An 11,988-nucleotide genomic window follows, 5' to 3' on the forward strand; every position below is an offset into this window, starting at 1 on the left:
CAGGTTCTGAAAAACTGTTGTTTTTGTAGACTTAGTAAAACATGTATAAACTGATATTGAAGTCTATAAACTAAGAATACAATATTTTCACAAAATTGCATATTCTATGCAATGTTTTCAAAAACATAATAGAAAATATGAAATATAGAATTTCATATATATAACCATAAAAACTCAAAACATATGTATGTATATATATAACTATATATATGCATAGAAACCAAAACTTATATATATATATGACTATATATATATATACGAAGAAACCAATAAATGTGTGTGTATAGATAATTGAGCTTAGAGTATATAACACACATAATATAAATCCTAAACTAAATTACCCAAGCTTGATTGGTCTTCAATAAGCTCTACTTGGTAATCTCGCGGATGAAGCTTGAACTTGGATCTTGAACTTTGAATAGCAAGGCTTCACCGACATTCCGCCAACCTCCTTTGGATATGATCGTTGAAGCTCTATTCCATCCATCCTCCAACTACGTTGTTTGTCTACAATGAATAGATAATACAAGCACTAGACAAACAACATTAGTAGTAAATTGTTTGTAAATCATCATCAAAACAAGAAGGCCAACAATCTCCCCCTTTTTGATGATGACAAACAATTTACGAAAAGGATATATGCATGAAAGGAAATGAATATACAAATTATAATTCACATGCATATAAACAAGGAAATGTATACTCACAATATTTCTCCCCCTTTGACAACATCAAAAAGGGGACAAAAGGATTAAGAGAGCGAAAGCTCCCCCTATCAATAAGCATAGGTGAGTATAGAAAATATATATATAGGGATTGCTCCCCCTATCAAAATGCCATATAGAATATATGCAATAAAGATCATGGCAAAACATATGTGAGCAAGCATACATGAATATGCTAAAAATTTACTCACATATACATGAAGATAATGAGAACACACATAAATATGTCAATATGAAATTAGTGTCTCATTAACACAAAAAATATAAAAACCATATAAAAGAATAGATTTATGAAATCAAAAGAGAGAAAACATGAGAATCATGCAAAAAGAGTTTTCGAATGAAAACAAATCAACCAAATGAAATCATAAATCAACCATTTAAACCAAAAATGATGTTTGATCAACAAAAAGAATTTCTTTGTAAGACTTGATCAAACCACTCATAGAATACATTATAAAGCACGAATAGATGATCCATTAGCACAAACACATAAATATCATCATATAAGTGAATTATAATGAATTCAAAAGCAACAAATCAAAACACAATTTTTGAGAGAGGCAACAATTATATCAAGCTCTTGAGCTTGTTCCAACCCATATAATCATTTAAGCATCCGGTAAACATGATTTGGGAATAAACACCCAATAAACCTGGAGGGTTATGTAAATACAAACCTCTTATCAAAACAAAACCAATAATCATGAAAACAAAAGATTTGATAAAAGAAAAATTGTTTTCATAACAAAAAGATTTTAAAACAATTTACAAAACCAAGAAAAAGAAAACTAAAAGCACTAAAGTTCTTGGTAAAAAAATCATTTTGGCACCCAAGCATTTTTGGTGCCGGATTGGTTAGGGACGTGACCCCTATCATTCAAGCTCAAAGCCCTAGGGTTATGAACCCTCTTGGGCACATATGGTGCACTAGCACGATCAAAACAATATTCATTCAAATGACCCTTTCGATTGCAATTTGTGCAATGAAAAGAGTGAAAAGATTTGTATTGACCAAGTGAGCGTGCACGGAAATCATTTGCAACTAAAGATTGTCTTTTAAATTTATTTTGCAAATGAGAAACCTTATTAAACAAAGGTGGTTTACTTGAGAAATTTGGCACGTTTGAACATTTTTTCAAATCATAACAAAACTTAGCCAAATGACCAAATCTACCACAAACATCACATTTAAAAACATGTGTTCTACTAGAAACATTTGGCAAACTAGAATTCTTTTTCAAATCAAAGCAAAACTTTGCCAAATGGCCAAAACGACCACATAGAGCACATTTATACACATTAGCATGCTTATGATGAGAAATAGATGCATGTGCATTTGTGTGTGCAAAATGTGATGATGAAGCTTGATGAGATGCACAAGGAGGATTAAAGTGAATCTTGGTAGGGTTATATGCATCATAGCAAAATCTAGCAAGATGGCCTTTACGACCGCAATTTGTGCATTTGTAGACTTTGCTATACATGTGTGCATGATGAATAGGATGTTTAGATGTTTTAGCATGAGACTTAGCACACATGTTCATAAGCTTATCATGATTAACAATACATGTTCTCATCATTAGGCATATTAGCATTAACTTTAGAAGTAGAACATAAATAATTATTTATAAAAGAAGCAGTATTATTTTGTATGTTCTTTACTTCTAACATGGCATCAATCTTAGCATGAGATAAGCTAGAAATGGATGATGATAATTTCTCATTTTCCAATTTGAACATATCATTATTTTCTTTAAGAGCAATATTTTCTTGAGAAATGATATCAAAATTGGAAGCTAGCTTCTCATGATCGGATTTTAAACTAACATGCTTGCTTTGTAAATCAATAAAATCATTTTGCAACAATAATTTTTCACTAGCACAAGCAAGTTCATCACTAGATAAATCATTATCGGGTTCGAACTCGCAAACCTCACTAGGGCTATCGCCTAGTGGCCGTGTGCATGAAGCTCCATATGAACTTGAAGTGGGATCCTCCAAAGCTTGTTGGATCGCCTCCAAGTCTCCTTGATGTGCTTCTATGAATATCCACAATTTGTAAGCACTATCAAAATGAGCAAGTTTGTTAGAAATAGAAGAATCAAGTGCATGAAGCATATATTCTAACACAACTTTATTCATAGTAAACAATCTTTTATCATTTCTACTCCACTTGGATTTCTCCATAGTGGGTACAATATAAGCATCATCAATAATTCCTCATAAATCAATATTTTTAGATTGCACAAAAATTTTAAATCTAGAAGCCCATTGTGCATAGGGAAAATTAATGAATTTAGGAGCAACATTAGATTCATAGCCTAACAAATGTGCACACTTCATGACCATGATAAATATATATGTGCAAGCAAGACAAAAAATGCAATCAAAACAAGATTAGCACAAAAAAGATAACTTGGATCTTTAACTCAAGGCGGTTAGACCTTAAATCAAAGAGCACCAAGCTCTGATACCAATTGTTAGACCCTAGAGGGGGGGTGATTAGGGTCTTATGCTAATCTAATCTGATTAAATGCTAATTAAAAATAATTAACAACTATATTCTTGCAAGATAGGTATACAATCTATTATGGGCAAGAATATACAATATACACAAAGTGATATATCCTATATGATGAAATATATATAAAGGGATATATAAACTACAATAAACTAACACAAGGGTAAAACAAACTAAACTAGATAGTGGGCAATATGATCAACAAGCAATATATGAGGGCGATATAAGATATGAACATAAAAATAAGTACGCCAATGCAATCACAAACAAACGATATGATTACGGAGTTCGGTCCCCACGACCTACGTCTCCGCTCCTCACCTCGAGGAGATCTCCACTATCACAACCGGGTTTTCTACGTTCACCCGAACAACGTTTACACCTCACAGTATCGGTTTTCAACGCTCACCGATCAACGTCATTCCTCACAATCGGTTTTTTAGTTCACCGAAAACTTTCACACCACACTCGGTTTCTAGCTCACCGAAAACCTAACAATCTCACAATGTAACGAATATAAATTGTTCTCTAATATGGATGAGAACACAATAAAAGCTCACACTCAATGCTACAACTCTCACAACCCTAATATATTATGAATGCAAATACAATAAGCTCAAAGTGGGTGTGTGTAACAATGAGTGAAATCAAATCTAAACTCAATATAAAACTAGCTTTAATAGAATTGATAATTAACAAATAACAAATGAAAGCTAGAGTAGAGTTTAGAAAACTTCTCAATGGAAGACAAGATGGAGAGATGGAGATTGGAGCCCAAACAAGAAGATGATCTCCTCCACTTGTGAAAACTTCTTCACAAACAAAACAAACCCTTAAACACACTTAAACCCTTGTTTAAAACTTGTTTAAAAACTTCTTAGATAGTTTGAAAAGAGATCAGCAATGGGTATTTATACCCTCTCAAAACTCAGCCAAAAACCCCAAGCAAAAAGACAAAACAGCCCCAGCAAACGCTCAGAAAATAGCCGTTGAAAAAAGCAACGGTCATATAGTCGGTCGACCGACAGAGAGCAAAAATACGAAGAATGATAATAAACATGCTACAATGACTGGTTATCAAAAAGGACTTCCCAAATGAAAAATATCATCATTTTACAAACTAGTCCAAAACATGAAAATATGAGATACTTGAATTTTGATGTTTTGACATAAACCAACTTTTGAAACTTTGTGAAATGTTTTTGTAGACTTAGTAAAACATGTATAAACTGATGTTAAAGTCTACAAACTAAGAATACAATATTTTCACAAATACAATAGAAAATGAAACCTATGAGTATGTATATGAAAATATATTTGTTTCATATCTATGTAGATAAACCAAATCACAATAATAAATATGAAACATGTAATTTCATATTTATAGACATGAAAACCAAAACTTGTGTTGTATATATATGTGATTACATATATATACAAGGAAACTAATAAAATGTGTGTGTATAGATAATTGAGCTTAGAGTATATAACACACATCATATAAATCCTAAACTAAATTACCCAAGCTAGATCTTGATCTTCAATAAGCTCTTCTAGGTAATCTTGCGGATGAAGCTTTAACTTGGATCTTGAACTTTGAATAGCAAGGCTTCACCGACATTCCGCCAACCTCCTTTGGATATGATCGTTGAAGCTCTATTCCATCCATCCTCCAACAACGTTGTTTGTCTATAAAACATAGGAATGCACAAACACTAGACAAACAACATTAGTAATAAATTGTTTGTTAAACATCATCAAAATAAGAAGGCCAACAACTAGGGTACCAAGTACCAGAAAGAGGACGCGCTCACAGCTAGTCTAAACCCCTTTTACTAAAGAAAAGAAGAAGGAAGTTCGTCAAGAGATAATTAACATATCACACCACAAGGATGAAGAGAGGGAAAAATCATGCTCTATTGTAAGCCTGATGAATATACTTGGGATTTTCTGGCGAAGAGGAAAATTAAGAAGAAGGAGGAGGCTCTTTTGAAGTTGCTAAACGAGGGTATTCCTAACGTTGATGATTTTAGCATACATTTGATTGATAGTAAAGGAACCTTCATTCACAACTTTAGAGTATCTCATCACGTAGCAGTGAAGCTCACACCAGATGAGAACAAATGGATCTCTCAGTTTTGTAATCAAAAAGCCCATTAGTAAGTTTAGACATTCTGAATAACGTTTGCTAGAATATGTTAGCTTTCATTGTTACATGTTAATGTTTCCAGATTTATGTTAACTTGTACCCATTATGCTATTGTTTACTAAATAATGTTAATATTTCCAAATTTTTCTATAGCCATGTTTATGTTTACGTTTGGATCTTATTGTTATGTTTCGGTCACGTATTATTGTTAATACATTGAACAGTAGTATCGATTCATTGGAGCTTCTTTATCTTCTACGTGGTGGCCGTATCGATGACCATGCAAGTTTAATATGTTAACCTTTTACGTATTTTTGGGATGCACTGGGTGTTGTGTTGTTATGTAATTTAATTTGCATCATCTCAATGGTAAATTTATAGGTGATGGAAGCTCTTGTAGATAGGCTCAGCACATGGCTAGAGAGGCCAAAAGTGGAATCCATGGGCATAAAATATGGGGTTGTATCAACATTCTTCTGCATAAGCATTAGGTTCAAACTCCTAAGCTTTTTTAACTCCTGTTTACAATTGGCTTATCATTATTTTCTTAGCAATACAGCATAGCATTTATGCAGTGACCCTAGATTTTCCACATCTATACACCTCATTCATACAAAAGCATGTTGCCTCAAGGAAGAGTGTGCTCTTTATCCCGCTTGTGCGTCATGACCACTGACATGTTGCTAAAGTAAGGTTGGATGAGAACGTTATCAAGCATAATAATTTGGCAGGCCATAATGCATACATTAAGCCAGTAAATAAAGTAATTGGTTTTATGGATTATATGAAGTCTGGTTTTAATCCTAATAATGTTTGGAGAAAGTTCCGATATGAAGTCGTCCCTTGTGAGCAACAGACTGGAATATTAGTGTTTCACACATTTAAACATTTTCATTTTATTCAGCATCAAATATCTAACTATCTTTCCATTTTATATCATGCAGGTTATATTGTGGGATTTTTGTTACTTTATATATAAATACTATAATACATGGGGTTGATACCACTTAGGTAACTAATCCCGCTGACGAGTGACGTCATCCGTGCCAGGCTTGCAGCTAAACTCCTAATGGAAGGATGGGAACAGAAAAATCAAGGGGAGACATTAGAAAAGGATGGGTGAATGTTGTCCTAAAAAGTGATGAATTGAACAGATTGAATTGGGAGCAAAACTAATTGCCATGTTAATTTAGTTGTGTAACTAGTTGATGAACTATGTAACTGGTTGCTAGTTAATATGACAAGTTGTATTTAACTGGTGGACAGATTGGACGTTGGGTGGTATTCCACTGGTTGTGTGACTGGTTAATAGTGTAATCATTGCTACTAATGGGTTGAAATGCAATACATAACATGTCTATAAGGGATGATAGAACCTGTCACTGATAGTTATGAGAAAAAACTACATTGATTGACATGTCCCCCCTAAGCGTTAACATAATATAAGAAAATATGACATGTAATCATGAAAGATAACCTATTACGCTGAAAGTAAACAAATTTGAAAAAAAAAATCGAGGTACTCAACCTGTAAGTTAGCATATAACTCTGACACTTTAACCACTTTCAGTAGAAGTTGACGTATAACTCTGATACATCACCACTTTCAGTAAACGTTAACGTATAACTTTGATACATCATCACTTTCAGTAAACATTAACGTATATCTCTGATACTTAACCACTTTCCGTAAAAGTTAACATATAACACTCATAGTTAACCACTTTTAGTAAAAATTAACGTATAACTCTGATATTTAACCATTTTTAGTAAACGTTAACATATAACTCTGATAGTTAACGACTTTCAGTAAAATTTAACATATAAGTATCACCACTTATAGTAAAAGTTAATGTGTAACTCTGATACATCACTATTTTTAGTTTACGTTAACGTATAACTCTGATACTTAAACCACTTTTAGTAAAAGTTAACGTACGACTCTAACACTTAAGCACTTTCAATAAAAATTAACATATAACTCTGACACTTAACCACTTTCAGTGGAAGTTGACGTATAACTCTGATACATTACCACTTTCAGTAAATGTTAACGTATAACTTTGATACTTAACCACTTTTAGTAAAAGTTAACGTATAACTCTGATAGTTAACCACTTTCAATAAAAATTAACATATAACTCTGATAATTTACCACTTTTAGTGGAAGTTGGCACATAATAATTAACCACTTACAAAAAAAGCATAAAAACTAAAGTTTCTTCAATTAATTTTCATCTTACAGATCACAATGTTGAAGAAAATTAGTAACAAAAACAACATAGGAATAATGAACAAAGTTTCTATTTTTCAACTTCACGGTTCAATTGCTTCCGTGCTTTCTTCAACTGCTTTTTTTGGGTCGCTATATCATCTTCAACAGGGACTTCTGGGCAAACTGGAATATTCTTACTCGGCATTGCATTTTCATTGTGAGCCCAAGTGTAAAACTTGCATTGCCTATTTGGAAAATTTGCACATCCCCAAAAGTATCTACCTTTATTCCTCCCATTTTTGCACTGCCTCATGGGTATTGGAATTTTACAGAAACAACATTTGATGTCATCTAGTGACTGAGATATCTCTGATGTTCTCATCTCACACTCAAAATGGGAATGAAGGGAAGATAGAACTTCTAATAAGGTTTTAGCTTTGCTTTGTGCACATTATATGTTGCACATCAATACAAGAATCTAGCCGTTGGAATATGTTTGTTGGAACAGTAAGGCAGCTAGCCATTAGAACAGTGAATGAGGTGTTGGAAAAGTCACCAATTTAAACTCAAAGTCTTTTAATAAAATTTAAGATTTTAAGCTAGTAACTGTAATAGTGTGGAGATAGTTATCATGTTAAGATGAACAAGTACAAATCTAAAAACATCTTGGATCCTTGACGTAGATATTACAAGCATGAACAAAATGATTAGTCGAGCATTATCACAGATTATAAAAGTCCACCACTATATACTTAACCACTTAAAAACAACCTTTATGTCTCATACAAAAGTATTGTTGTAAGAAGCAGAAACACACTAGTCACCGATGGGCTCGTTGTAGGTTGCTCGATTGTGACCATCAACTTTGCACCGAAAACATTTGATTGGCCGTTTATAAATGGTTCTGTTGTTTATGCGTCTTGTTCTATTTCTTCCCCTCCTCTTAGTGGTAATTGGTGGCAAAATTTAGATTTTATCCCTGGGCACACTTCGCTTCTCATAATCTGGTATGGGATATAATATTTTATCGTAGCTCTTCTTAAACGCTTCTATGGACATGAACCAATCACAATATTAATATATATATTTTTTCATATAAATAATGACTGCACAAGCATGCACACAAGAAATATGGGTTATGTCAAGAAATCTGGTATTTAACGACCAAAATTAGTGAAGGGACCAGTTGACCGTCATTAATGTGCATGTAATAACGACGGGTTTTAAAACCTTCGTCGAGTGATTACAAATATTAGTAGAATGATGTGAGATGGGATAATGGTTTTCTAATCTCTTCATTAATTTAATCCTAATACTGTCGTTATTGGGTCTCCTGAAAAATGAAGGGTTCCATCACCGTCATTGATGATACTCCTAATCATAATAGGAATGATAGTTAAACCTATTACTATTAATTAACAATACCCACAATCAAAATACCCAAAGCCCAAGTAAAACCCGAAACCCGAATTCTAAAATTCCCCATAACTTCTGATTAATCATCCCTCTCAGCCGCCATATCATTAATTAACCTAGCTATATATACAACACATCGATCCCCAGCCGTACCCTTCGTCATCACCTTCATGACACCGCTCATCCCAGCACCGCCACTGCTCCAGCGTTGCCGCCCCAACGTTGCCTGCCGCCCCAGCATCACCACCTCATCACTGCTCTAGCCCCTGCCCCCGTCCCATCGTCGTTGAGGTAGTCCGTTAATATATGATAGCCATGTTTAGTTTAATTGCACTAAAGGACCTATAGTTTCACCTTATTTACACACCCTACTTTGCACTTATGTTATAAAGGACCTATAGTTTCACAAGATTGGCCTGAATCATAATGGCTGCAATGATATATGTTCGAGTCAACCAAGTTCATAATAGTTTTATTAGTTTTGTTGTTAGTCTTCTGTGTCTGCATTGATGAGCATGGTGTTCATGTCCTCCACGAACAAAATAGTGACCTTTCTTTTTTATCTTTCGTAACAAATTTATTTAGTTTGTCTTCAATTAGTGAGATAACCTTGGATGTTAGATCCTTGGCCTTTTCAGATTATTCATCGGCCTATTCGTTTTCTCTATCGTAACGTGAACATTTACATCTTCTAAGATCATTATCTTAATGTTTCGTACGATTAATGTTTCAATCAGGTGCTTGCAATATGCACTCGAAAGAAAATTTAAAATAGAATATTTTGTTTGTTCACTGCACTCAAACAAAATATTTAATTTTCTAAAAAATCATAGTAAAACAGAAGAAAATTTAAAACTGCAGATGAATTGTTCTTATAGATACATGATTTAGAGCATTTTCATCAATGGATGCAAAGTGTTATCTATTTCTAAAATAAATACCAGTTATTGATATGATTCGTTACATTCTAACATCAAATTTTACATTGAGAACTGCCATTAGCAGGTTGGTATTCGTTCATCATTAGAGAAGGAGAAGGCCGATATTTATGCCAGAGTTCCTTTGAGCATAAGCATTAGTAAGTTGGAAGTTGTTCACTCATTCAAAACCATTATAGCATTACACTAATTACAACATTGTGAGGGTATTTTTAGAAATATTAGGGATTCTTGTTTGGTTTAATTTGCACTCAAGTGCCTATATTTTCCCTACTTTGCACTTTGCCATAAAGTACCTATACATGTTGCAATTATATACCCTACTTTCCAATTAATATACCAATTTATATACCCTACTTTGTAATTAATATACATATTGCAATTATATACATGTTGCAATTATATATCCTACTTTGCAATTAATATCCTTGTTTTGTTTAATTGCACTCAATTACCTACAGTTTCCCCTACTTTGCACTTTGCCTTAAAGTACCATATACGTGTTGCAATTATATACCCTATACATGTTGCAATTATATACCCTATACATGTGTGGTATTTACTTAAGTTAAATGAATTTCAAATGATTATTTCTTTAGCTATTCAGACGTACTTGTCAAGCTTGGACATACCACTTTCCATTAACAAGTCATTTTGTTAGTTATAATCATAGTTCCTATGTCACATGTGCTTTGAAAGGAAAATGAGTTTTTTTTTACTAATTTGTTCTATTTACTAATTTGTTATATGGTAGTATTTTTTTCCTTTAGATTGACCCTATAATTTCATAAATAAGTACTTTCTGAATGACACCATATATAGGTTAACTTCTTTGCATTAGAATGACCATATATCTGAACATGTGAGTCTCTACATAAAATTAAGCATTTTTTTGTGTTTAGTTTTTGAAGATGTTGAAATATTTTAGGTGACTCTGAGAAACCTTTGTATGAAGGCTCTAAATGTTCAAAGTTATCTGCTTTAGTGAAACTTCTTCACATAAAGAGCCTAAATAGGTGGAGTAATAAATCATTCTCAATGTTGCTCTAGTTTTTGAATGAGGAGCTATTGCCAGGGGAATCAACACTGCCTAATTCGTATGACGAGGCCAAAAAATTAATCCGAGACCTTGGCCTATCATATGAAAAAATTGATTCGTGTCCATTCTCTTGCATGCTGTTTTGGAAAAGTGAAGAAGGTCTTGATACGTGTCAGAGATGTGGTGCTTCTAGATGGAAACTTGATAAACATGGAAAAGAGATCAAGCGAAAGGCAAATGGTAAAAAAATACCACAAAATACATTGCGATATTTTCCTCTTAAGCCACGATTGTAAGGCTTTACATGTCTTCGAAGACAGCTTCTGATATGAGATGGCACCATGAAAGACAAGTTGAGGACGGAGTGATGAGGCATCCAGCTGACTCTAAGGCTTGGAAAAACTTTAATGAGCTACATGAAAGCTTTGCCGAAGAGCCCCGAAATGTTAGGCTCGGTCTTGCAAGTGATGGTTTCCAGCCTTTCACAAATTCAAAAGTTTCTTATAGCATATGGCCCGTTTTACTTGTACCATATAACTTACCACCATGGATGTGCATGAAGCAATCCAATTTTATTTTATCTATGCTCAGTCCTGGTCCAACTGGTCCTGGAGATGCTATTTACACCTACTTACAACCATTGATAGAAGAACTAAAGGAGTTGTGGGCCTCAGGCATTCAAACATATGATGTATCTCTGAGACAGAATTTTACTTTACGTGCAGCACTAATTTGGACTATTAATGATTTTCCTGCTTATGCAAATTTATCTAGATGGAGCACTAAGGGGAAATTAGCATGTCCTTGTTATAATAAGCACACTCACTCTATCAGGTTAAAATATGGAGGCAAGCAGAGCTATATGGGGCATCGTCGCTATCTTGATGAAAATCACAGTTGGAGAAAGGATAAGAAATTATTTGATGGCACTAGGGAGAAAGGGTATGCAGCGCCGAAGCTGACTTACTTTCATTTAACAATC

Source organism: Asparagus officinalis, chromosome 2 (assembly GCF_001876935.1).
Source record: "Asparagus officinalis chromosome 2, Aspof.V1, whole genome shotgun sequence".
In the NCBI taxonomy this organism is placed as follows: domain Eukaryota; kingdom Viridiplantae; phylum Streptophyta; class Magnoliopsida; order Asparagales; family Asparagaceae; genus Asparagus; species Asparagus officinalis.